The sequence below is a fragment of the Macaca thibetana genome, chromosome 11, assembly GCF_024542745.1.
Source record: "Macaca thibetana thibetana isolate TM-01 chromosome 11, ASM2454274v1, whole genome shotgun sequence".
Lineage (NCBI taxonomy): Eukaryota > Metazoa > Chordata > Mammalia > Primates > Cercopithecidae > Macaca > Macaca thibetana.
Window position 1 is genome coordinate 91,764,571 of NC_065588.1, and position 25,091 is coordinate 91,789,661.

The 25,091-nt window shown below is 42.7% G+C and overlaps 1 protein-coding gene and 1 pseudogene across 1 annotated transcript in view; one reads left to right on the plus strand and one right to left on the minus strand.

Annotated features, from left to right (window-relative positions):
- METAP2 (methionyl aminopeptidase 2) overlaps positions 1 to 25,091 on the plus strand; it is an 817,888-nt gene that overhangs the window by 715,890 nt on the left and 76,907 nt on the right. The gene's annotated exons all lie outside the window — the stretch shown is intronic.
- LOC126931862 (uncharacterized) lies at positions 16,125 to 16,222 on the minus strand (annotated as a pseudogene).

Consider the following 25,091-nt stretch of genomic DNA (forward strand, 5'->3'; position numbering starts at 1 on the left):
CGAGATCAGGAGTTCAACACCAGCCTGACCCACATGGTGAAACCCCATCTCTATTAAAAATGCAAAAATTAAAAAAAATGCAAAAATTAGTCAGGCGTGGTGGTGTGTGCCTACAGTACCAGCTACTCGGGAGGCTGAGACAGGAGAATTGCTTGAACCCGGGAGGCGGAGTTTGCAGTGAGCCAAGATTGTGCCACTGCACTCCAGCCTGGGTGACACAGTGAGACTCTCTCTTAAAAAAAAAAAAAAAAAGAAAGACAGAAAGAAAGAGAGAGAGAGAAAGAAAGAAAGAAAGAAAAGAAAGAAAGAAAGAAAGAAAGAAAGAAAGAAAGAAAGAATTATTCAAAGAGGTAATAAGAGAGAACTTCCGAACCCTCAAGGAAGATACCAATATTCAAGTATAAGAAGGTTATAAAACACCAAGTAGATTTAACCGAAAGACTACCTCAAGGAATTTAACAATCAAAGGAATTTATCCTTGACCTTTGGGTCAAAGATAAATAAAAGATCCTGAAAGTCGCAAGAGAAAAGAAACAAATAGCATACAACGGAGCTCCAATATGTTTGACAGCAGACTTTTCAGTGGAAGCCTGACAGGCCAGGAGAGAGTGGCATGACATTTGAATTGTTGAAGGAAAAAAATTTTACCCTAGAATAGTATGTCTGGCGAAAATACCCTTCGAACAGAAAAGAGAAATAAAGACGTTCCCAGACAAACAAAAGCTGAAGGATTTCATCAACACCAGACCTGTCCTACAAGAAATGCCAAAGGGGGTTCTTCAATCCTTTGCTAAAGGGAGTTTCTTTCATCCTTTGAAAGGAAAGAATGTTAATGAGCAATAAGAAATCATCGGAAGATACAAACTCACTGGTCACAGTAAGTACACAGAAAAACACAGAATATTATAACACTATAAACGTGGTATATAAACTACTCATATCTTAAGTAGAAAGACTAAAAGATGAACTGATCACAAATAATAACTACAACAACTTTTCAAGACACAGACAGTACAATAATATGTAAACAGAAACAACAAAAAGCTAAAAAGCAGGGGGCTGGGCTAGGTGCAGTGGCTCAAACCTGTTATCCCACACTTTGAGAGGCCGAGGTGGGCAGATAATTTGAGGCCAGGAGTTTGGGAGCAGCCTGGCCAACATGGCAAAACCCCATCTCTACTTTAAAAATACAAAAAATTAGCCAGGTGTGCTGGCACATACCTGTAGTCCCAGCTACTCGGGAGGTAGAGGTGGGAGGATCAATTGAGCCTGGGAGGTTGAGGCTGCAGGGAGCCATGATCGTGCCACTGCACTCCAGCCTGGGTGACAGAGTAACATCCTGCCTCAAAAAAAAAAAAAAAAAAAAAAGAAAGAAAAGAAGAGAAAAAAAAGTCATAATGAAGAATGGAAAGAAAAATTGAGCAGAAGTGAGGTTATAAAATATCATCTGTTTATTGCTATCAAAATCCACTATTAATTTAAAATGATAAAAGAATAAAATGAAGGAAAATCATTTTGATGAATTAAAATATACATATTATTTGACCTACTCCATATAGTCATACACACACACAGACATTCATATAGATGTTGTACATCTGTATGTATGTATATATAATTTTATATACTGTTTGGGTTTTTTTTGTTTTGTTTTTTTTTTGAAACAAGGTCTTGCTCTTTCACCCAGGCTGGAGTGCAGTGGCATGATCATAGCTCACTGCAGCCTTGACCTCTCAGGCTCAAGCAATCCTCCCACCTCAGCCTCCAAAGAAGCTGAAACTACAGGCATGTGCCACCACCCCTGGCTGATTAAAAAAACACTTTTTTTTTTTTAATAGAGACAGGACCTCACTATGTTGCTCATGCTGTCTTCAACTCCTGGCCTCAAGCAATCCTCCTGCCTCGCCTCCTAAAGGGCTGGGATTATAGGTATGAGCCACCAAACCTGGCTATATACTGGTTTTTAAAAGACAGGCAATCCTTGTTAACTACTATAGTAACACAATAAATGTATTTATCACTTTATAGTTACAAAGAATTTTCACATATACCACCTTATCTAACCCTCACAATAACCCTATTAGATAGTACCACATTATCTCCATATCACAGCATTCTATATATGTGAGTGCAAAACTCAGTTATGTATTACTTAAATAACTGTGATTGATCTAAAATGTTTAATAACAACTGATTGTCATTGGACTAGGTGTTTCAACAATCCCATATGGTAAATCTTTTTATCTCTTTTTATTGAAGAGGAAATGTTATATTTATTTCTAGGATAAAGACTTTTCACTTTCAGCAAAACTAATTTTTAAAAAATTAGTGTCTTAGTGAGGAGCACTGATCTGGGCCTCTTCAGTTATCTTAGCATTTTTCTAGAGTGTAGTTAAATATGAAAAATGGACTCAGGTTGTCAAATGAATTTAGAAAAATACCAGCCTAAACACTAGGGACTTGTGACAGTGGACAGGTTTTTGTCTATCCTATAAACTGGGTAGCTCTAGGCCAGAGTTCAGTAACCAGTAGTCCCAGGGCAGGACCCATCCCTGAGATTTTATGTATATATAATTGGATATATTTGAAACAGGATCTGGCTCTGTCACCCAGGCTGGAGTGCAGTAGTGAGATCATGACTCATTATAGCCTCAAACTGCTGGGCTCAAGCGATCCTCTCACCTTAGCCTCTTGAGTAGCTGGGACTAAATGCACAGGCCACCATGCCCAGCTAATTTTTGCTTTTTTATAGAAAAAAACTCACTGCATTGCACAGGCTGGTCTTGAGTTCCTGGGCTCAAGCAATCCTCCTGCCTCAGCCTCCCAAAGTACTGTGATTACAGGCATGAGCTACTGCACCTGGTGCCTGAGATATATTTTGTTTGGCTTGTCTAGTGAAGTGTACACAGTTTTTTTTTTTTTTTTTTTTTTTTTTTAATTGGATTTATTGTCAGCATTTGAGGACTAGGAGTATACTGCAAACATTTATATTCCAGGTTTTTCTTAAAAAATGGGTCTGGGCATGGTGGCTCATGCCTGTAATTCTAGCACTTTGGGAGGCTGAAATGGCAGGACTGCTTGAGCCCAGGAGTTCAAGACCAGCCTGGGCAACATAGCAAAACCCCATTAAAAAAAATTTTTTTTTTAAATTAGCTGGGTGTGGTGGTGTGCGTCTGTAGTCTCAGCTACTGGGGAGGCTGGGGTGGAAGGATTGCTTGAGCCCAGGAGTTCTAGGTTACAGTGAACTATGATTGTGCCACTGTACTCCAGCCTGGGTGACCTTTGAGACAAGGTGAGCAATACCTTGTCTCAAAAAAATTTTTAAAGAAGTTTTATTTTTAAAAAGTATGGGCTGCACCTCTAATCCCAGCACTTTGGGAGGCCGAGAAGGGCGGATCACGAGGTCAAGAGATCGAGATCATCGTGGCCAACATGGTGAAACCCTGTCTCTACTATAAATACAAAAATTAGCTGGGTATGGTGGCGTGCGCCTGTAGTCCCAGCTACTTGAGAGGCTGAGACAGGAGAATCGCTTGAACCTGGGAGGCGGAGGTTGCGGTGAGTGGAGATCATGCCACTGCACTCCAGCCTGGGTGACAGAGTGAGACGCTGTCTCAAAAAAAAAAAAGAAAAGAAAAGAATGGGCTGCATTTCTGTACAGTAGAAATACCATTTAAGTTGGTTCCTCCTGTCGTTATGTTAAGGCTGTGACAGGGCAGTGGTATTAACACATCTAGAGAGATAAAGAGCTATGCTGTATCTATACTAGTACTTTGCACTAGTATTTATACCGATGTGAAATTTCTACAAAAGGGAACAGACTCTATGGCCACTGCTATCCTGAGAGTTCCAGTCAAGGGATTGTTTTGGCACTCCTCATGCCAAAGCGGTTGACTTTTAATATGGCCCTCTGAATTCTGAATGTTCAACTCTGCTACCAAAGTGATTGCGGTGAAGATCTGGCCTACCCCAGGAGAGAGAACGCGCTGCTGACCCAGTGATATGTAAGTACCGTGCCTCCTTAGAGATTTTTTCAAAACAATTAGAAATTAATTCATGACTTGGCACCCACAGGCCCTTCCCAGTCCCACAAATATTTTGGTTGGTTTGAGTCCACATCCCAGGTCCTGATTACCTTTGTCTTTGATAAGAGCCATTTCTGGGCCCTTAGATGCACCCGGCCAATTCACTGGTTTTAAAAACCATCTGACAACTCACAAATGTATATTTCCAGCTTTGACATCTTGTCTGCACTCCAGACTTAAATATCCTACTTCCTATATAATGTATCTTACAGGTATCTCATATTTAAATAATCCAACGTGTTCAAAACTGAACTCTTGGTTTTCCTCCCCAAATGAGTTTTCCTTTAGTTCTTATTTATTTCAATAAATGGAATCTTCCTTCTTCCAATTGCTCAGGCCAAAAGCTCTGGAGTTTTCTTTGACTCCTCTCTTTCTCTCGCACCCTATATCCATCCCCTAGTCAAATCAGCAAACTATATCTGAAATGCAATCTCATTACCTTCTTTCACTATTGGCTGACCTACCATCACCCTTCAAGGATCATTATTGTAGATAGCCTCATACCTAGTCTTTATTCTGACCATTTCTCCACTCTTTAAAATGGAATCTCAACACAGGAGCCAGGTCTTTACTCAGATTAAGTCATGCCCCTCTCTGCTCAGACTCTAATCCCAGTTTGTAATCCCAGTATTTTGGGAGGCTGAGGTGGGTGGATCACTTAAGGTCAGCAGTTTGAGACCAGCCTGGTCATCATGGTGAAATCCTATCTCTATTAAAAACACAAAAATTAGCCGGGCATGGTGGCATGCGCCTGTAATCCCAGCTACTCAGGAGGCTGAGGCAGGAGAATCACTTGAACCCGGGAGGTGGAAGTTGCAGTGAGCCGAGATTGTGTCACTGCACTCCAGCCTGGGTGACAGAGTGAGACTCCATTTCAAAAAAAAAAACCAACAAAAAACAAAAACAACAACAACAAAAACTTGTATAACAGTGGTCTCCGAGGTCTTTCATAATCTGACCCTCTCCCCTTCCTCTGATTTTTATTATATATTCCACTATCCTCTCTCAACACATTATGCTTCAGCCACACTGGCTCCCTTGCTGTCCTCAAACATACCAAGGACACATCCTTCCCACACATCCATACGCCCTCACAGCCACCAAGTCTTGTTCAAATATTACTGTAGGAATAAGGCCATTTGAACACCGCATATAAAAAAGCATCAGTCCCATTTCCTTAATCCTGCTTTATTTCACTGCACATATCACTACTTGTTGCCCTATATTTACTTGTTTATTTGTTTCCCTTTATTCCAATGAAGTCTCCATGAAGCAGGCTTTATCTTGTTCACTGCTGTTTCTCTAGCACATATTTGCTCAACAAGTAGTAGAATAGTCTCACATTTTCAAGTGTTGGCAGAAAAAAAAAAAAAAGTACTAGAAAGAATGAATGATTTAGGACCAGATAGCTGAATTTAGTGAGATCAAGCCTTGCTCTGATACAATTCTCCTTCAAGACAAGAGCCTTGAGTTGGATACAGAACATTTACATCCCAAGCATATATTTTACTGAACGGCATCAACGGTAGCTCCGAGCCTCTAGACACAATAAAATCTAGGAAGGTGCCGGCACGTTAGCTCACACCTGTAATCCCAGCACTTTGGGAGGTCGAGGCGGACAGATCGCTTGAGGTCAGGAGTTCGAGACCAGCCTGGCCAACGTGGCAAAACCCATCTCTACAAAAAACACAAAAATTAGCCAGAAGTGATGGCAGGCACCTGTAATCCCAGCTACTCAGGAGGCTGAGGCAGGAGAATTGCTTGAACACAAGAGGTGGAGGTTGCAGTGAGCTGAGATAGCGCCACTGTACTCCAGCCTGGGTGACAGAGTGACTCTGTCTCAAATAAATGAATAAATAAAATCTAGGAAGGTAATTATCTTAGTCCATTTTGTGTTGCTATAAAGGAATACCTGAGGCTGGGTAATTTATGGAGAGTAAAGGTTTATTTGCTCATGATTCTGATGGCTGGAAAGTTTACAACTGGGCACTTTCATCTGGTGAGAACCTAAGGCTGCTTCCTCTCCTGGTAGAAGGTAAAGGGAAGCCTGTATATGCAGAGATCAGATGATGAGAGAAGAAGCAAGAGAGAGAGTGGGGAGGTGTTAGGCTGTTTTTAACAGCCAGCTCTCATAGGAACTAATAGAGTGGGAACACACTCACCCTCAAAGGAGGTCATTAGTCTATTCATGAAGGATCTGCCCCGACGACCCAAACACCTCCCATTAGGTCCCATCTCTGACACTGGAGATTAAATTTTAACATGAAGTTTGGAGGGGACAAACATCTAAACTATAGCAGTCATCAAGATAGCATGGTGGGGGCACTGCACTACATGAATTACAAGGAAAGGACAACATGGTCCTTCTCTCTTTTATTTACTTTTTGAGATGGCGTCTAGCTCTGTCACCCAGGCTGGAGTACCGTGGCACAATCTTAGCTCACTGCAATCTCCGCCTCCCAGGCTCAAGCGATTCTCCTTTCTCAGCCTCCCGAGTAGCTGGGACTACAGGCATGCGCCAGCTCGCCCAGCTAATTTTTGTATTTTTAGTAGAGATGGGGTTTCACCATATTGGCCAGGCTGGTCTCAAACTCCTGACTTCAAGTGATCTGTCTGCCTCCGCTTCCCAAAGTGCTGAGATTATAGGCATGTGCCGCCACGCCCGACCAGTCCTTCTCTTTTCTGGAGCTTAAAATCCGTAATCTGACGACCGTTATCATTAATTCATTCAACAAATGTCTATTGCACAAGGAACCAAAACTGATTTCACGGCCGGGCACAGTGCCTGACGCCTGTAATCCCAGCACTTTGGGAGGCCGAGATGGGTGGATCACCAGGTCAGGAGATGGAGACCATCCTGGCTAACACGGTGAAACCCCATCTCTACTAAAAATACAAAAAATTAGCCAGGTGAGGTGGTGGGCACCTGTAGTCCCAGCTACTCGGGAGACTGAGGCAGGAGAATTGCGTGAACCTGGGAGTGGAGCTTGCAGTGAGCTGAGATCGTGCCACTGCACTCCAGCCTGGGCGAAAGAGCGAGACTGCACCTCAAAAAAAAAAAAAAAAAAAAGATTTCACCACACCGCCTGAGGCATGAACAAGAGAACTTTAAATGACCTCTCCTTTGAAATGTTCTCCAAACCAGTTGTTCAAAGAATTCTAAGTAAGGCAGCTGCCCCAGTCGTCACTATTTCAAAGTGTTTTCTTTCACAAGCCAATGTGGTGAAACATATCGACATTTGATGGAGTTTCATCACCTGAATAAAATTTTTATAAAATGGTGCACATCACTAAAAAGCTACTTGTCTTTTTCTTCTAAATGATGGCTCCATTAGCATACTTTGAAAAACAACACTGGTTTTCCAGCTAAGTGTTTAATGTGAAATAAAAGAGAAAATTTGTAAAGAACAAAAAGTATTTGAGTTAGCATAAGAAGTCTAAATGACAGCTGGGTGCAGTGACATGTGCCTGTAGTCCCCGATATTCAGGAGGCTGAGGCAGGAGGACTGCTTGAGCCCCAGAGTTTGAGTTCAGCCTGGGGAACATAGCAAGACCCCATCTCTAAAACAAAAAAAGGAATTCTAAATGTAAATCTTAAGTCTTTGACAATTTGGCATTGGTTACATATTCATGTTGACATTTAAAAGACAGAAAGCCCATTTAAGAAATATGTATTTATTTGTTTGTACTTTTTTTTTCTTTCTTTCTTTCTTTTTTTTTTTTTTTTTTGGAGAAACGGTCTCACTCTGCTGCCCAGGCTGGAGTGCAGTGGTGCAATCATAGCTCACTGTAACCTCAAACTCCGGGGCTCAAGTGTTCCTTCCATCTCAGCCTCCAGACTAGTTGGGACTACAGGTGCATGCCACCACACCTGGCTAAGTTTTAAAATTTTTCGTAGAGATGAAAAATTTATAAAGATGAAAAATTCTTGCTGTCCCTTTTTTTTTTTTTTTTTTCTGAGACTGGGCCTAGCTCTGTTGTTCAGGCTGGTGTGCAGTGGCATGATCATGGCTCATTGCAACCTCTGCCTCCTGGGTTCGAGTGATTCTCGTGCCTCAGCCACCCCAGTAGCTAGGATTACAGGCTAATTTTTGTATTTTTAGTAGAGACGAGGTTTCGCCATGTTGGCCAGGCTGGTCTCGGACTCCTGGCCACAAGTGTCCCACCCACCTCAGCCTCCCAAAGTGCTGGGATTACAAGCATGAGCCACTGCACCTGGCCCGTATATCTCTTTATAGGTTTGAAAGTTGCCCTCATGAACATCATTTCACCAAACGCTAATGCTAATGCCATGTGGCATTTATTGTGTTATCTCCATTTTATGGTATATTATTTGTAACATCCTGAAAATATGCATGTATAACTATTACTCAGATACAGTGATAAAGGCTGTGCTTTTACAATAATAATAGTAACAGATACTATTTATTAATTGCCTCCATCTTCTTTTCTTTTTGTCGTTGTTTGTTTTTTGAGACAAGGTCTCACTGTCACCCAGGCTGGAGTGCAGTGGTGTGATCTCAGATCACTGTAGCCTTGACCTCCTGGGCTCAAGTGATCCTCCCAAATAGTTGAGACCACAGGCTGGTACCATCGTGCCTGGCTAATTTTTTTAATTTTTAATTTTTATTTTTGGTAGAGACAAGGTCTCACTATGTTGCCCAGGCTGCTCTTAAACTCCTCGGCTCAAGCAATCCCTCCTCTTTGGCTACCCAAAGTGCTAGAATTACAGGCATGAGCCACTGTGTGTCCGGCCAATTGCCTTGCTTTTATCATATGTAAAATGGGGCTAATAAGTATACCTCCTTCAGAGGGTTTTAAGGTTAAGAAATTTAATGTGCACTTTTAAAAATAATATTTATATGCCAGCTAATTTTTCAGATAGAGTGCTCAAATAATGGACTGTCCAGTTCAAAACCAGACTTAACAATCTTTTAACAAGAGAAAATCACCAATGAAGGACTTGAAGAAGAATGAAGACTGGCCCAGTCTTAAAGTAGTCTCACTTCTCTAGGCTTAGCACATATAGAGGAATGATTCATTCATTCCACGAATATTCATCAGGCGCAGTTCTAGCTTCTGCAGAGACAGAGTGAAGAGGGCAGATCTCTGCCTACATGGACCAGTTAGGGAAAAACAGGAAGAAAAGCATGGAGGGAGAGAGAGGGAGAAGAAAAGGAAGGAAAATAAAAAATTACATATAGTGATAACTGCAATGATGAAAATAAAACAGGTCACTGTAATAGAGTGACGGGGTTATGAATGTCTGGCTTCTTTGGACTGGGAGTCAGGGACACCCTCTCTGAGGAGGCCACGTTTGAGCTGAGACCCAAATGATGATGAGGAGGAGGAGCCGACGATAAAATAGTGGAAAACATCCAAAGCGGAGTGCACAGTAAATGTAAAGAACGTGAAGCAGGCCGGGCACGGTGGCTCACACCTATAATCCCAGCACTTTGGGAGGCTGAGGCAGGAGGATCACTTGAGCCCAGGAGTTTGAAACCAACTTGGGCAACATAGTGAGACCCTGTCTCTATTATTAAAAGAAGAAGGAGGAGGAGGAGGAGGAGGAAGGAAGAAGAAAGAAGAATCTGAGGCAGCAATGAGCTTGGTTGGTAAAAAATAAATAAATAAATAAAAATAAGACAATAAAACAAACAAAAATAAAAACAGAGAGGCCAGAACAGTTGGGGAGCAGGGAGTGGAAGGGAGAACTGCCTGCAAGGAAGTCAGAAGGCAGGCAAGGGGAGGAAATCTCAGAAGGGCTTGCAGGTCAAGGTAAGAAGTGTGGATTTTATTCTCAGTGCAATGGCAACGGCAGGACAATCAGTACAAGAAATGGGGTGTCTCCAAGCAGAGCGGGCAGAAGCAATGCTCAAGGCCTAAGGAGGGCATCAAATGAGAAACATGGCATCCAGCACGCCCCTGGAGTTCTAGGATACACAGACCTGCTAACTGCTCATATAAGCTGACCCCATAGATTGAGGGTCAATGATAAGCCAAGCAATGTAAACGCAAAATGATCGAGTTATGCTGAATTGTTGTTTAAAAAGAAATTGGGGGCTGGGCACAGCGGCTCACGCCTGTAATCCCAGCACTTTGGGAGGCCGAGTCGGGCAGATCACTTGAGGTCAGGAGTTTGAGACCAGCCTGGTCAACATGGCAATACCCTGTCTCTACTAAAAATACAAAACTTCACTTGGTGTGGTGGCAAGTGCCTGTAATCCCAGCTACTGGGGAGGCCGAGGCAGGAGAATTGCTTGAACCCAGGAAGTGGAGGTTGCAATGAGCTGAGATCATGCCATTGCACTCCAGCCTGGATGACAGAGTGTGACTCGGTCTCAAAAAAAAAAAAAAAAAAGAACAAGAAAAAGAAAGTAAGAAATGAGATAGTGGACTTTTAAAAATGGAAGCAGACCAGGAGCGTGGCTCTGCCTATAATCCCAGCACTTTGGGAGGCCAAGGCCAGTGGATCATCTGAGGTCAGGAGTTAGAGACCAGCCTGGCCAACATGGCGAAAACCTGTCTTTACTAAAAATATAAAAATTATCCCAGCGTGGTGGTGGGTGTCTGTAATCCCAGCTACTCAGGAGGTTGAGGCAGGAGAATCACTTGAACCTGGGGGCAGAAGTTGCAGTGAGCTGAGATGGTGCCACTTCGGTCCAGCCTGGGCAAATGAGGAAGACTCCATCTCGAAAAATAAAAAGAAAAACAAAAACAGAAAAACAGAAGCAAATTGCAGTGGTTTTCATTTTTAATTTTTTAAAATAGTGATGGGGTCTTGCTATGTTACTCAGGCTGGTCTCAAGCAATGCTCCTGCCTCAGCTTCCCGAAGCACTGGGAATTCAGGTGCGAGCCACCACGCCCATCGTTGCAGTGATTTTGAGGAAAGGTATGGCAGGTTGCAAAAAACCCAAATACAGATTAGTGTAAAGCAGGTTTGTCAACTCTGGCACTATTGACATTTTGGACCACACAATTCTCCAGTGTGGGGTGCTGTCCTGTGCACTGTAGGATGTGGAGCAGCATCCCTGGTCTCTGCCTATGATGACAATAGCAACCAGCAGTTGTGACTACCAAAAATGTCTGCAGGCATTGCCAAATGTCCCTTGTGGGACAAAATTGCCCCTGTTGGACAATTCACTGATACAACTGACAACATTTAATCTTTTTTTTTTTTTAGATGGAGTCTGGCTCTGTCACCCAGGCTGGAGTGCAGTGGCACAATCTCTGCTCACTGCAAGCTCCACCTCCTGGGTTCATGCCATTCTCCTGCCTCAGCCTCCTGAGTAGCTCAGACTACAAGCACCTGCCACCAGGCCTGGCTAAGTTTTTGTATTTTTAGTAGAGATTGGGTTTCACCGTGTTAGTCAGGATGGTCTCGATCTCCTGACCTCGTGATCCACCCCCCCTCAGCTTCCCAAAGTGCTGAGATTACAGGCATGAGCCACTGCGCCCAGCCCCATTTAATCTGATATACTTTTGTGATGTATGTTCTAAGACAGGTTTGAGTATTTTAGTTTTCCCTTCACAAGTAAAGAAATTGTACGAGTGAGTGCAAAAGTAATTGCGGTTTTGGCATTGTTGGAATTTGCCATTTGAAATTGGAATACATTATTAAATAAAAGTGGTTATGTTATACATCATTTTAATGGGTATTTCTTGCTCTTTTTTTTTTCTTTTTTTGCTAATGACTTATTACTTGCCATTTATTTTGTGTTTATTTTAGACTATGGAAATGAAGTTACGCAAAAAGCAAATCTGAGCGATTTTCGTATTCAAGTTCAAAATGGGTCATAAAGCAGCAGAGACAACTCGAAATAGCAACAATGTATTTAGCCCAGGAATGCTAATGAATATATAGTGCCATGAGGATTCAAGAAGTTTTGCAAAGGAGAAAAGAGCCTCGAAGATGAGGAGTGTAGTGGCCAGCCGTTGGAAGTTGACAACGACCAACTGAGAACAATCACTGAAGATGGCCCTCTTGCAAGTACACGAGAAATTGCCAAAGAACTCAGTGTCTACGATTGTATGGTTGTTCAGCATTTGAAGCAGATTGGAAAGGTGAAAAATTTGATGAGTAGGTGTCTCATGAGCTGAGTGAAAATTTAAAAATCTTCTTTTTGAAGCATCACCTTCTCTTATTCTACACAACAACAACAAACCTTTTCTAGATCGGATTGTGATGTGTGATGAAAAGTGGATTGTATACAGCAACCGGCAATGACCATCTCAGTGGTTAGACCACGAAGAAGCTCCAAAGCACTTCCCAAAGCCAAATTTGCACAGAGAAAAGATCATGGTCACTGTTTGGTGGTCTGCTGCTGGTCTGATCCACTACAGCTTTCTGAATCCTGGCGAAATTGTTACATCTGAGAAGTATTCTCAGCAAATCCATGAGACGCACAGAAAACTGCAGCACCTGCAGCTGGTATTGGTCAACTGAAAGGGCCCAATTCTTCTTCACGACAGCACCCGACCGCATGTTGCACAACCAATGCTTCAAAAGTTGAATGAATTGGGCTAGACGTTGTGCCTCATCCGCCATATTCGCCTGACCTCTAGCCAACCGACTTCTTCAAGCATCTCGATAACGTTTTGCAGGGAAAATGCTTTCACAACCAGCAGGATACAGAAAATGCTTTCCAAGAGTTCATCAAATCCCAAAGCAAGGATTTTTACGCTGCAGGTTTTAACAAACCTATTTCTTGTTGGCAAAAATGTGTTAAATTGTAATGGTTCCTATTTTGATTAACAAAGATGTGTGTGAGCCTAGTTATAATGATTTAAAATTCATGGTCTGAAACCGCAGTTACTTTTGCGCCAAACTGATAGTAACTAGAGGGTTAAAAAATGTGGAACTCTTTATTTCATTCATTTTTGTGGGCTTGACACAATTCTATGGTGGTTAATAAAGAATCTTTATTAAGAGCATTCTATATGCCAAGCACTGTTTTTGGGGACTGGGGATAGAGAAGTGGTCAAGTACATTAAAAGTGTATATATACTGCCCTTGTGAAACTTATACTCTCATAAGAGGAGAGAGGGTGAACAAATAAATAGGTATATCACTTAGAATACTAGAAAGTGATAAGTGCAATAGAAAAATTAAGTTAGGAAGAAAGATGGGAGTGCCACATGGAGCAGGACAGAAATCTAAAATAGAGGCCGGATGCAGTGGCTCACGCCTATAATCCCAGCACTTTGGGAGGCTGAGGTGGGCAGATCACTTGAGGTCAGGAGTTCAAGACCAGCCTGGCCAACACGGTGAAACCCCATCTCTACTAAAAATACAAAAAATTAGCCAGGCGTGGTGGTGTGCACCTGTAGTCCCAGCTACTCAGGAGGCTGAGGCAGGAGAATTCCTTAAACCTAGGAGGTGGAGGCTACAGTGAGCCAAGATTGCACCACTGCACTCCAGCCGGGGCAACAGAAAAAGACTCTGTCTCAAAAAAAAAAAAACAAAGAAAAGAAATCTAAAATAGAGTCATACTGCAATGGTAATATTTAAGAAATGAGCTAAATGGAATAGAGAAAGTTGTGCAGAAAGCAGAAGGAACATTAGTGCAAACTCCCTGAGGCACGAGAAGCGCTGGGTTTGTTGCAAAATAGCTGGCAAACCAGGATGACTGGTTAATATGAACAATTATGTTTAAATTAACCACTGGCCTGACTTAAATAAAGCTCTCTGAATGACATCATGGTCAAATCTGAAATGGCAACCCCTCTGTATAGTTTTTCCGGGGATGAAGGAACAGGAAACTATTGGTCTTGAGCATCTTACGAGCCTCTGAAGATGTAAAGGAACACCAACAATTAAAGAGTAATTCCAAATGTTTTACCTATACCCGGCTAGTGGGGTGCATTTTGGATGGGATAACTTTCTTCACAGGTTATCTTTTCCCATCTTTCTGTTCAGGTTTTAACTAAAATAAAGCAAAATGTTCTGAGTAAAATATAGGGGAAAACACTGGTCAAAAGCGAATTGATTTTTAAAAAGTAAATTATAATTTGATGAGAAGAAGCAGTATTATTACCTGATCAAAGAAATAGATGGGCCCAGTGTCCAAGGGCTTGGCTTGGCTTTGGTAAATTCCTTCATTCTGCCTTGAGACCTGAGACAGAGCAATTGAAAATCTGAAGACAAATGAGCATGTTCATAGATGATATTTCAAAGTACTTGATGGTTTGAAAGTTTAACTCTTTTTTTTTTTTTTTTTTTTTTTTTTAATAGAGATGAGGTCTCAGCCAGGTGCCAAGGCTCATGCCTATAATCTCAGCACTTTGGGAGGCTGAGGCAGGTTGATTGCTTGACACCAGGAGTTCAAGACCAGCCTGGGCAACACAGTGAGGCCTGTGTCTTCCCAAAAAATACAAAAATTAGCCAGGCGTGGTGGCGTACACCTGTATTCCCAGCTACTCATGAGGCTGAGACAGAGGATCAATTGAGCCTGGGAGGTTGTCAAGGCTTCAGTGAGCTGTGATTGTGCCACTGCACTCCAGTCTGGGTGACAGAGTGAGACCTTGTCTCAAAAAAAAAAAAAAAAAAAAAAAAAAAATTGAGGTCTCACTATGTTGCCCAGGCTGATCTCAAATTCCTGGCCTCAAACAATCCTCCCACTTCAGCCTCCCAAGCACTGGGATTACAGGCATGAGCCACCATGTCCAGCCAAATGTTTTATTTTCATTGAAGTATAAAAACATTGGGGGGAGAGGGATGCCACTGTTCCTTTATCTCCATCTTTATTTCATATGCTATTGACTTGCCATAGAAACAATCAGAACTGAAAGCTATTGGCAAACAAAGCAATAATGGCATATTAATAGAGACTGTCTCAACCTCAGCACTACTGCCATTTGGACCAGATAATTCTCTGTGGATAATTCTCTGCCTTGTGCATTGTAGAAGCCAGATGCCATAACATAATCTCTCACCCCGTTGTGACAACAAAAAATGTCTCCTGACATTACCGATGGTTCCCTGGGGGGTCAAAATCGCCCCTGGTTGAGAACACTGCGCAATGGCTAAAAAACAAAAAACAGAAAAAAAAGGTTTGTTAAAAGAGGAACTGGTGTCTGTGAGGATGGGTGGCACTGATGATGGCGGGGTCATTAAAGCAGTGACATTCAAAATGTGGTCCCTGGACCAGCAGCATCAGCATCACCTGGGACCTTGTTAGAGATGCAAATCCTCAGGCCTTACCCAGACCTAATGTTAGAATCTCTGCAGGTGGCACCCGGAATCTATGTGTGGGCAAGCCCTCTGCGGGATTCTGAGAACACTCGAGTTTGCAAAGTCCTAACCAAAGGGACACATTTTACTAAGCACTTCATAGCCACTAGCATAGTTATAATGAAAAAGACAATAAAAAGGGACACATTTTACTAAGCAGGTTGTGAAAAGCACATGACTGTGATTGGAGAGGAACTCTGGGGCTGGCTAAACCAGAGCTAAATGGCCTCAGGGATCTGCAGTGACCACACAGTGGAGGATGGGGCAGCAGCAACAATATGAGGACTGGGACACATGGTGAACTGAGGCTTATTAACTATTGTGATTATTGGCCGGGTGCGGTGGCTCATGCCTGTAATCCTAGCACTTTGGGAGGCTGAGGTGGGCAGATTGCCTGAGCTCAGGAGTTCGAGACCAGCGTGGACAACATGGCGAAACCTCATCTCTACTAAAAATACAAAAAATTAACCAGGTATGGTGGTGTGTGCCTGTAAGCTATTCAGGAAACTGAAGTATGAAAATCGCTTGAACCTGGGAGGTGGAGGTTGTGGTGAGCCGAGATCGCACCACTGCACTCCAGCCTAGGCAATAGAGCAAGAATCTGTCTCAAAAAAAACAAAAACAAAAACAAAAAAAACAAACGAAAAATAATTATTTGATTATTAATAATAATCATTTCCTGTGAATATACCAAAAAAGTTTAAAAAAAGAAAAAAAAAAAAGAAAATTTTAAGGCTCAGACTAAACTAGCCCTTCCTTAAAGAGGAGTAGGAGAACACTTTATTTTTTTCTTTTATTTATTTATTTTTTAATGGAATGCTTCATGAATTTGTGTGTCATCCTTGTGCAGGGCCCATGCTAATCGCTGAATCATTCCAACTTTAGCATACGTGCTCATTGTACAGACAGAATCTCTATTTGTTCCCTAGGCTGGTCTCAAAATCTTGGCCTGAAGCTGTCCTCCTGCCTTGGCCTCCCAAAATGCTGTGATTACAGGCATGAGCCACAATGCCTGGCCTGTGAAGAGCTTTAAAATGAAATTTAAGGGACACCTAAAGCTTCTGTTTATCTAAATTTTTCTACCGCTAGAGAGGGAAAAATAAATAAAATAAATTTCTCAGCCAGGCGCTATGGCTCACACCTGTAATCCCAACATTTTGGAAGTCCAAGCAGGGGCAAATCACTTGAGTTCAGGAGTTCAAAACCAGCCTGAGCAACATGGTAAAACCTCATCTCTACAAAAAAAATACAAAAATTAGACAGGCATGGTGGCACATGTCTGTAGTCTCAGCTACTCGGGATGCTGAGATGGGAGGATGGCTTGAGCCTGGGAGGCGGAGGTTGCAGTGAGCCAAGATGGCACCACTGCACTACACTCTGGGCGACAGAACCAGACTGTCTCAAATAAACAAATAAAGTTCCCTATCTCATTGTCTTGCCATTGTAACTGAAGATTCCACTTTGCATGAATCCCATATCTCCAAAATCCCTGATTAAAATGTAAATTTAAGCATCTATGCAATAATATGCTGTATGCATTCATGAAAAACGTCACATCCTGCAAAATGGTGTGCACTGAAATTAATAGGGCTTATAGGAAAAATAGTGTTAGGGCAGACCATGGAAAACTTACGCCACTTTGTAACCAGAGCACAAAAGGAAAATAATCATTGGTGTGGCAGGAGAAAGATAGTCCAGGCAGTCAATTGTGGCCAGAGATTGCTTTAGAAGATATGAAAAAAAAAAAAAAAAAAATCAACAGAATATAAATGCAAACTTATGGGTACTGAGATAATGCAGATGGAAGTCAAGCTCCTTGCCACTGAGGTCAACTTTAAGGTGGGCAGGGAAGGAAGTGAAACCTGCCAGAATCAGAGAGCCATGGAAGATGGAGTGCACCATTCTGGGGAGGGAGACTTTGCTACTAGTGCTCATTTTTAACATTTGAGTTTTTAAAAAAGAGTTGACCCCATGGTGCATGTCTGTAATCCCAGCACTTTGGGAGGATGAAGTAGGAGGATCACTTGAGCCCAAGAGTTCACGACCAGCCTAGGAAACATAGTGAGAGCTCCCCCATCCCCCCACCACCTGTGTACAAAATAATTAAAAATTAGCCAGGCGTGGTGGCACATGCCTGTTGTCCCAGCTACTCAGGAGGCTGAGGTGGGAGGATCTCTTGAGCCTTGGGAGGTAGAGGCTGCAATGAACAGTGATTGCACTACTGGACTCCAGCCTGGGCAACAGAATGAGATACTGTCTCAAAAAAAAAAAGACAAACCAATGTAAAATGTAAAAATGGGCAAATGATTTGGTTAGACACTTCTACCAAGAATATATACAAATGGGCCAGGCACAGTGGCTCACGCCTGTAATCCTAGCACTTTGAAAGGCCAAGGCGGGTGGATCAGATCACCTGAGGTCAGGAGTTCAAGACCAGCCCAGCCAACATGGCGAAAACCCGTCTCTACTAAAAGTACAAAAATCAGCCAGGCATGGTGGCAGGTGCCTGTAATCCCATCTCCTCATGAGGCTGAGGCAGGAGAATTGCTTGAATCTGGAGGGCGGAGGTTGCAGTGAACCAAGATCGCATCACTTTACTCCAGCCTGGGTGAAAGAGCAAAACTCTGTCTCAAAAAAAAAGAATATATACAAATGGTCACTAACACATGAAGAGATGCTTAATGGCATGAATCACTAGATAAATGCAAATCAAAACCACAATGAGATACCACTTCATACCCAGTAGGATAGTTATAATGAAAAAGACAGACAATAAACAGCGTTGATGAGGATATGGAGAAATTAGAAGCCTCATACACTGCTGGTGGGAATGTAATATCATGCAGTTGCTTTTGAAAACAGTCTGGCGGTTTATCAACTGTGCTATGGTCTGAATGTATTCCTTCAAAATTCATATGTTGAAACTTAATTGCCAATGTCGTAGTACAACTGGAGCCTTAAGAAGGTGATTAAATCATTAGGGCAGAGCCATCATGAGGGGGATCAGTGCCTTGTAAAAGAGGCTTGGGGGATCCCCCTTGCCTTTTCTGCCATGTGAGGACACAGCACGAGGTGTCATGTTTGAAGAAGAGTAAGCCCTCATCAAACTTTTTTTGTGTGTGTGCGTGTGTGATGGAGTCTCACTCTGTCACCCAGGCTGGAGTGCAGTGGCACAATCTCAGCTCACTGCAACCTCTGCTTCCCAGGTTCAACTGATTATCTTGCCTCAGCCTCCCGAGTAGCTGAGATTACAGTCATGCACCACCACTCCTGGCTAATTTTTGTATTTTTAGTAGAGATAGGGTTTCACCATGTTGGCCAGGCTGGTTTCAAACTCCCGCCTCGGCCTCCCAAAGTGTTGGGATTACAGGCGTCAGCCACTGTTCTCAGCCCTCATCAAACATTGAATCTGCTGGTGACTTGACCTTGGACTTCCCAGTTTCCAGAACTATGAGAAAATGAATTTCTGTTCTTTATATATTACCCAGTCTAAGGCATTTCGTTAACAGCAGCCCAAACAGATGAAGATACCTACCAATGGTACTCTTATATAGATACCCAAGAGAAATGAAAAGATGTCCACAACAAAAGTTGCACAGGAATGTTCATAGGAATATCATTCAAAAGTCAAAAAGTAGAAACAACCTGAATGTTCATCAACTGATGAGTGGATAAACAAAATGTGGCATATCCATATAATTGAATACATATTTTTTACTTCTTTTTGAGATATGGTCTCGCTCTGTCCCCCAGGCTGTAGTGTGGTGGCACGATCTCGGCTCACTGCAGCCTCAACTTCCCAGCCTCAAGTGATCCTTCCAAATCAGCCCTCCGAGTAGCTGCAACTATAGGTGTGCACCACCATGCCCAGGTAATTTTTGTGTTTTTTTGTAGAGACAGGGTCTCACCATGTTGCCCATGCTGGTCTTGAACTCCTGAGCTCAAACAAATCTGCCTGCCTTGGCCTCCCAAGGTGCTGGGATTATAGTCGTGAGCCACCATGCCTGGCCACAACAGAATATATTCAGCCTCAAAACAGAAAGAAGTATTGATATATGCTGCAATGTAGATGAACTTTGAAAACATTATGCTAAGTGAAAGGAAGCAGACATAAAGCCACAAATTGCATGACTCCATTTATGTGAAATATACAGAATAGGCAAATCCATTGAGACAGAAAGTAAATAAGTGGTTTCCAGGGATTGAGGGAGGGAGAAACGGAGAGTCACTGCTAATCAGTAAAAGGTTTCTTTTTGGGTTGATGAAAATGTTGTGTAATTAGGTAGTAGTGATGGTTGATGACCTGTAATATACTAAAACCACAGAATTGTAAACTTTAAAATGGTGAACCTTACATGCAAATTATCATAATTGTTTTAAAAGAGTACCGAAGAATCTCAGCCACTTCCAGCTTCCACCCATACCCACCTAGAGATATGAACTGCCAAAGATCAGCTCCTCGAAAACATCTGAGCACCTTAAAAATTACCTACCTTTGTCTCACCAGCTGCTGCCAGTTTTCAGACCAAAGAATATTAGAGATCTGTTGGTTCTGATCCCCAAACAGCTTTATACCAGGGTTCTATGCAGAACCTCAAGACCAGTTGATTCCATTCATGCCTTTTGTCTTAGTGATCCTCAGTCACCAAAAGCGTAAGCTTGGAATTTCTGGATCAAGAGAAACTTGATGGGGTGCAGTAGCTCACGCCTGTAATCCCAGCACTTTGGAAGGCCAAGGTGGGTGGATCACTTGAGGTAAGGAGTTTGAGACCAGCCTGACCAACATAGTGAAACCCTGTCTCTACTAAAAATACAAATATTAGCCAGGCATGGTGGCAGATGCCTGTAATCCCAGCTACTCAGGAGCCTGAGGCAGAAGAATCGCTTGAACCAGGAGGCAGAGGTTGTAGTGAACTAAGATCTCACCACTGCATGCCAGCGTGGGTGACAAAGTGAGACTCTGAGGTATTGCTCCTCACAAGAGGGCATTAGCTGCGGGGGTCTGCCCGCAGGCCCTGACCCAAATGACGGATGAATAAAAAGGACACTGACACACAGATATTTTGTGTTGCCAGTCCTGCTGAGTGTCCAACCGTCTGCACACCAAGAGAGGTTTGTCATTGCGGCTGGCCTCTATCAGCTCGGGAGCCTTGCATTTATTCATTAAGATTAGTTAACAAAAACTTGAGTCAACACCATTAGAGGCTAATTGACATTGTGGACTTCCTGAGTCAAAAGCATACATCAAAGGCTTAAGGCTTAAGACCACATGAGTAAACAAGTTAACTAGATAACTTCCCCACATCCCGTTGTTGACTACTCTAATTTATTTAACTAAAGGTAATGAGACCAGGCCGCCTTCAGCTTGATCTATTACCAAAGTCATATGAAAACCCTCAGTCCTTCCAAAAGGGTTTTATGGCTATCATAACTAATATTTTTCCCACCAGCCTGATCGAATCCCAACATTTCCCCCTTTTTTGTTTTCTACATCAAGTTTTTTGATCAGAGAGCGCAGATATGTGCAGCCACAGGTTTGTCAGGTGAGGGGGTCACTGCTCTTATTCTGGCTTTGCATCCTAGGATTAACAAATAACACAAAACAATCGTGAGTACAATCAGCAACATTCTTTTCTAGTCAAAGAGTGACCTGTAGTGTTACTTGGCATCTTAGTTTGATGTGTGCCATTATTAAGGAACCCCACTGGGGGTATGTTAACTCCTTCCAGCCAGGCAGTGACGTCGTTAGAAGCTGGAAAGGTAGTAACTGCTTAGATAACAGGGCTGAAAAAAGGCAGATTTAAGAGATGAGCTTAATAGAGTGTAGCAGCTATAGGTAGTAGGCAAAGTGAGAGAATTAAAAATGAATAAATTATCTGGTTTAGCCTCCTAGGGGTGGTGCCTGTGCTAAGAGACTTTTTACATTCTTTAAAGAGCAGGTTAGTGCTTTAAGAAAAACTTGTTCTTTATTTTAATGTCTAGTTTACAAAAAAACTGGATGATACTTTTTTAACTTTAATCAATATGTTTACACACAGAATATTTTTACAATCAACATTTTAAAACTTTAGACCTTCAAAACAAAAATCATACATTTCCTGCATAAATTCCTTTTTATAACATTGTTCACGACTTTCACAGACAATCTTCAACATGCCTTACCTTTCTGACTATGTTTTATAACCTTCTTTACTAAAGGTGCATTCTTATATCTATAATTTTTGTATTAATTTTTATATAATATTACGAAAATATTTCTTAATATTTTCTTTCCCTTCTTCTTACTTTATTTCTCTCCTTAGTCCTTCTTTGTGTGTCTTTCTCTGATCTCTGTCTTTTCTAGTCTTTTTCTTACTCATTCTTTCCTTTTCTCTCTCTAGGTGTGGACACAAGCATACTTTCCTTCTCATGTTGATAATTCACTTGAACCCCACCATTTGTTACTGTTTACGTCTTTCCATAAAACTGCAGGTTTTATGCCTTGAGAGGTTTTAGCAAAGTGCTTTTCTACAGCTGATTGAAATTTGTCATCTAAATTTTAAAAATTAAGGTTGAATAAGGCTCATGCCAGTAGTGTTGCAGGGTACTTACCTATATTCCCTTTTTTCTGTTTTTTGAGCATATTTTTAAGGGTGAAGTGTGCTCGTTCTACTATTGCCTGTCCTTGGGGGTTATATACGATGCCTGTGGAATGTTGGATATTCCACATGTGACAAAATTATTGAAATTGTGAGCTGGTATAAGCTGAACCATTATCAGTCTTAATTTTTGTGGGGTGCCCCGTAAATGCAAAAGTTAAAAGAAGATGTTTAGTGACATATCGAGTAGACTCTCCAGGCAAAGCATGTGCACTAATTAAATGAGTGTTGGTAGTGTGTCTGGAGTTGGTTCCTTCCAGTGGGTTCATGGTCTTGCTGACTTCAAGAATGAAGCTGTGGACCTTCATGGTGAGTGTTACAGCTCTTAAAGGTGGCACGGACTCAAAGAGTGAGCAGCAGCAAGGTTTATTGTGAAGAGCAAAAGAACAAAGCTTCCACAGCATGGAAGGGGACCCCAGCAGGTTACCACTGCTGGCTAGGGGGTGGCCAGCTTTTATTCCCTTATTTGTCCCCTCCCATGTTCAGCTTCTGTCCTATCAGAGTGCCCTTTTATCAATCCTCCCTGCAAGTGGCTTTTAGACCCGTGCTGATTGGTGCGTTTTACAGAGCATCGATTGGTATGTTTTAAAGAGCGCTTATTGGTGCATTTTACAAAGCACTGATTGGTGCATTTTACAATCCTCTTGCTAGCTACAGAGTGCTGATTGGTGCGTTTTACGATCCTAGCTACAGAGTGCTGTAAGACAGAAAAGTTCTCCAAGTCCCCACTGGACCCAGGAAGACCAGCTGGCTTCACCTCTCAGTATTGATGGATACATGCACATATCTTAGTTTCCTAAATTCAGAGATGTGTATAACATCTGTTTGCCACAACTGATTAGGTTCTGATCCTCTAGGGTTAACACCTGTTGAAGGAGGGGACATGCCTGTGAGCTGGCAATCTGGACATTGTAGGATAATTTGTTTAGCCAGCCTCTGGGCAAGTTGAAATTGTTTAGATAAGTTTCTCCAATTTTGGTGGGAAAATTGATGCAATTGGGTGGCTTGGTCTAGCAGGAATGTCATAACCTGAAGGTATGCTTGATCATTGCCATAAGCCAGTGGGCCAGGCAGAGCTGTGGGCTCGAATGTGTGTAATAAAAATAGGTTGTGGGCCGGGCGCAGTGGCTCAAGCCTGTAATCCCAGCACTTTCGGAGGCCAAGGCAGGCAGATCACGAGGTCAGGAGATCGAGACCATCCTGGCTAACATGGTGAAACCTCGTCTCTATTAAAAATACAAAAAAATTAGCCGGGTCTGGTGGTGGGCGCCTGTAGTCCCAGCTACTGGGGAGGCTGAGGCAGGAGAATGGCGTGAACCCGGAAGGCGGAGCTTGCAGTGAGCCGAGATCGTGCCACTGCACTCCAGCCTGGGGGACAGAGCAAGACTCGGTTTCAAAAAAAAAAAAATAGGACGTATATATTGATCTAGCAATTACCGAAGATGGAGAAAAAGGGTAAACAGGGCTGGCTCCAAAGTGAACTTAATTAAAGCTGTTTCAAGGTTTTGTAATAAATAGAGTATGCAGAATCACTACCTATATTTATGGGCTAAGTGGAAAAAGTTTCTAAGCCCAAAATCAGAGCCCCAATCTCAGCTCTGAGTGCTAGTAAACCCAGATAGAGTGATTGAATCGTGTGGTCTCCACCAGACTGCCGCTTTTCCATGTTTACCAGACCCATCAGTCAAGTGTTAAAGCATTAGGTATTGGGGACTGAACTATTTTTGTAGCTAAAACATTTACCAGACTTTTTGGGAATGATGAAAATAGGTAAATTCCAAGGGCTGGTAGTAGAATGTTACCCATAAAATGAATAACCTTGGGTAGATCACGAGGTCAGGAGATCGAGACCATCCTGGCTAACACGGTGAAACCCCGTCTCTACTAAAAAAATACAAAAAAAAAAAAAAAAAAAAAAAAAAAAAAACTAGCGGGGCGAGGTGGCGGGCGCCTGTAGTCCCAGTTATGCTGAGGCAGGAGAATGGCCTAAACCCGGGAGGCGGAGCTTGCAGTGAGCTGAGATCCGGCCACTGCACTCCAGCCTGGGTGACAGAGCAAGACTCCGTCTCAAAAAATAAATAAATACATAAATACATAAATAAAAAATGAATAACCTTGCAATTAGGAAACCTTTTTCTACTGGGGAGCAAAGTTTGCTTTTAATTGCTCCTGAACTAACTCATGGACCTTTTGTAATGTCTCTCCCTTTAGAGTTTACTGTTTTACTTAAATTGGTTTTTGAGAAAATCACTTAAGGGTAGGAGAGAGATAACAGTTGCCATGATCAGAAACAGGTTTTTCAAATTCTTACGTTTTACTTTTTTTTTTTCCCCCGAGACGGAGTCTTGCTCTGTCGCCCAGACTGGGTTCACACCATTCTCCTGCCTCAGCCTCCCCAGCGGCTGGGACTACCGGAGCACGCCGCCACGCCCGGCTAATTTTTTGTATTTTTAGTAGAGACGGGTTTTCACCGTGTTAGCCAGGATGGTCTCTGGATCTGCTGACCTCTTGATCCGCCCACCTGGGCCTCCCAAAGTGCTAGGATTACAGGCGTGAGCCACCGCGCCCGGCCACATTTTACTTAAATCTTAGCAGAGAATTATAATCTGGAAAGTCCTTTGTATACAAGGGACACACAATATCTTGCCCTGGGCTGCCTAGAGAGCTAGAGAGCTGAGCCTGCGGGCCCTGAGTCAGCGGCCGCTTTGAGTTTGTGCCACTTCTTTCGCTTGTGCCGCTCCCTCCCCCTGCGTAGGGCGCGGCTGTCCCCGGTTGGGCGGACTCTTGCGCTCCGGCCTGCTGCCCCGCCCCAGCAGGCTAACTTAGTGGCACTGGGCCTGGCTCCCCGCTGCTACTGCCGCCTGGCAGGCCCAGCTTCCAGGAGCATCCCCCAGCTCCGTGTTTGCGAGCTTCCTTACTGCTGAGCCTTTCCATCCCTCTACTTCCCGCTTCGCCCTGCGGCTCCGGCCTCTAATGCTTTTTCTTGTTTCTTTATGTCCCTGATTGCCTCATTAATGTTGCATTACCGGGCAGGCTAAAAGCTCTCCTTTTAATTTGGCCTGCTTAAGATAGGGACTGATAGCTGTAGCCTATCCCTGATTTTTTTTCTTATCTATTGGAGGAGGAGGCTCAGG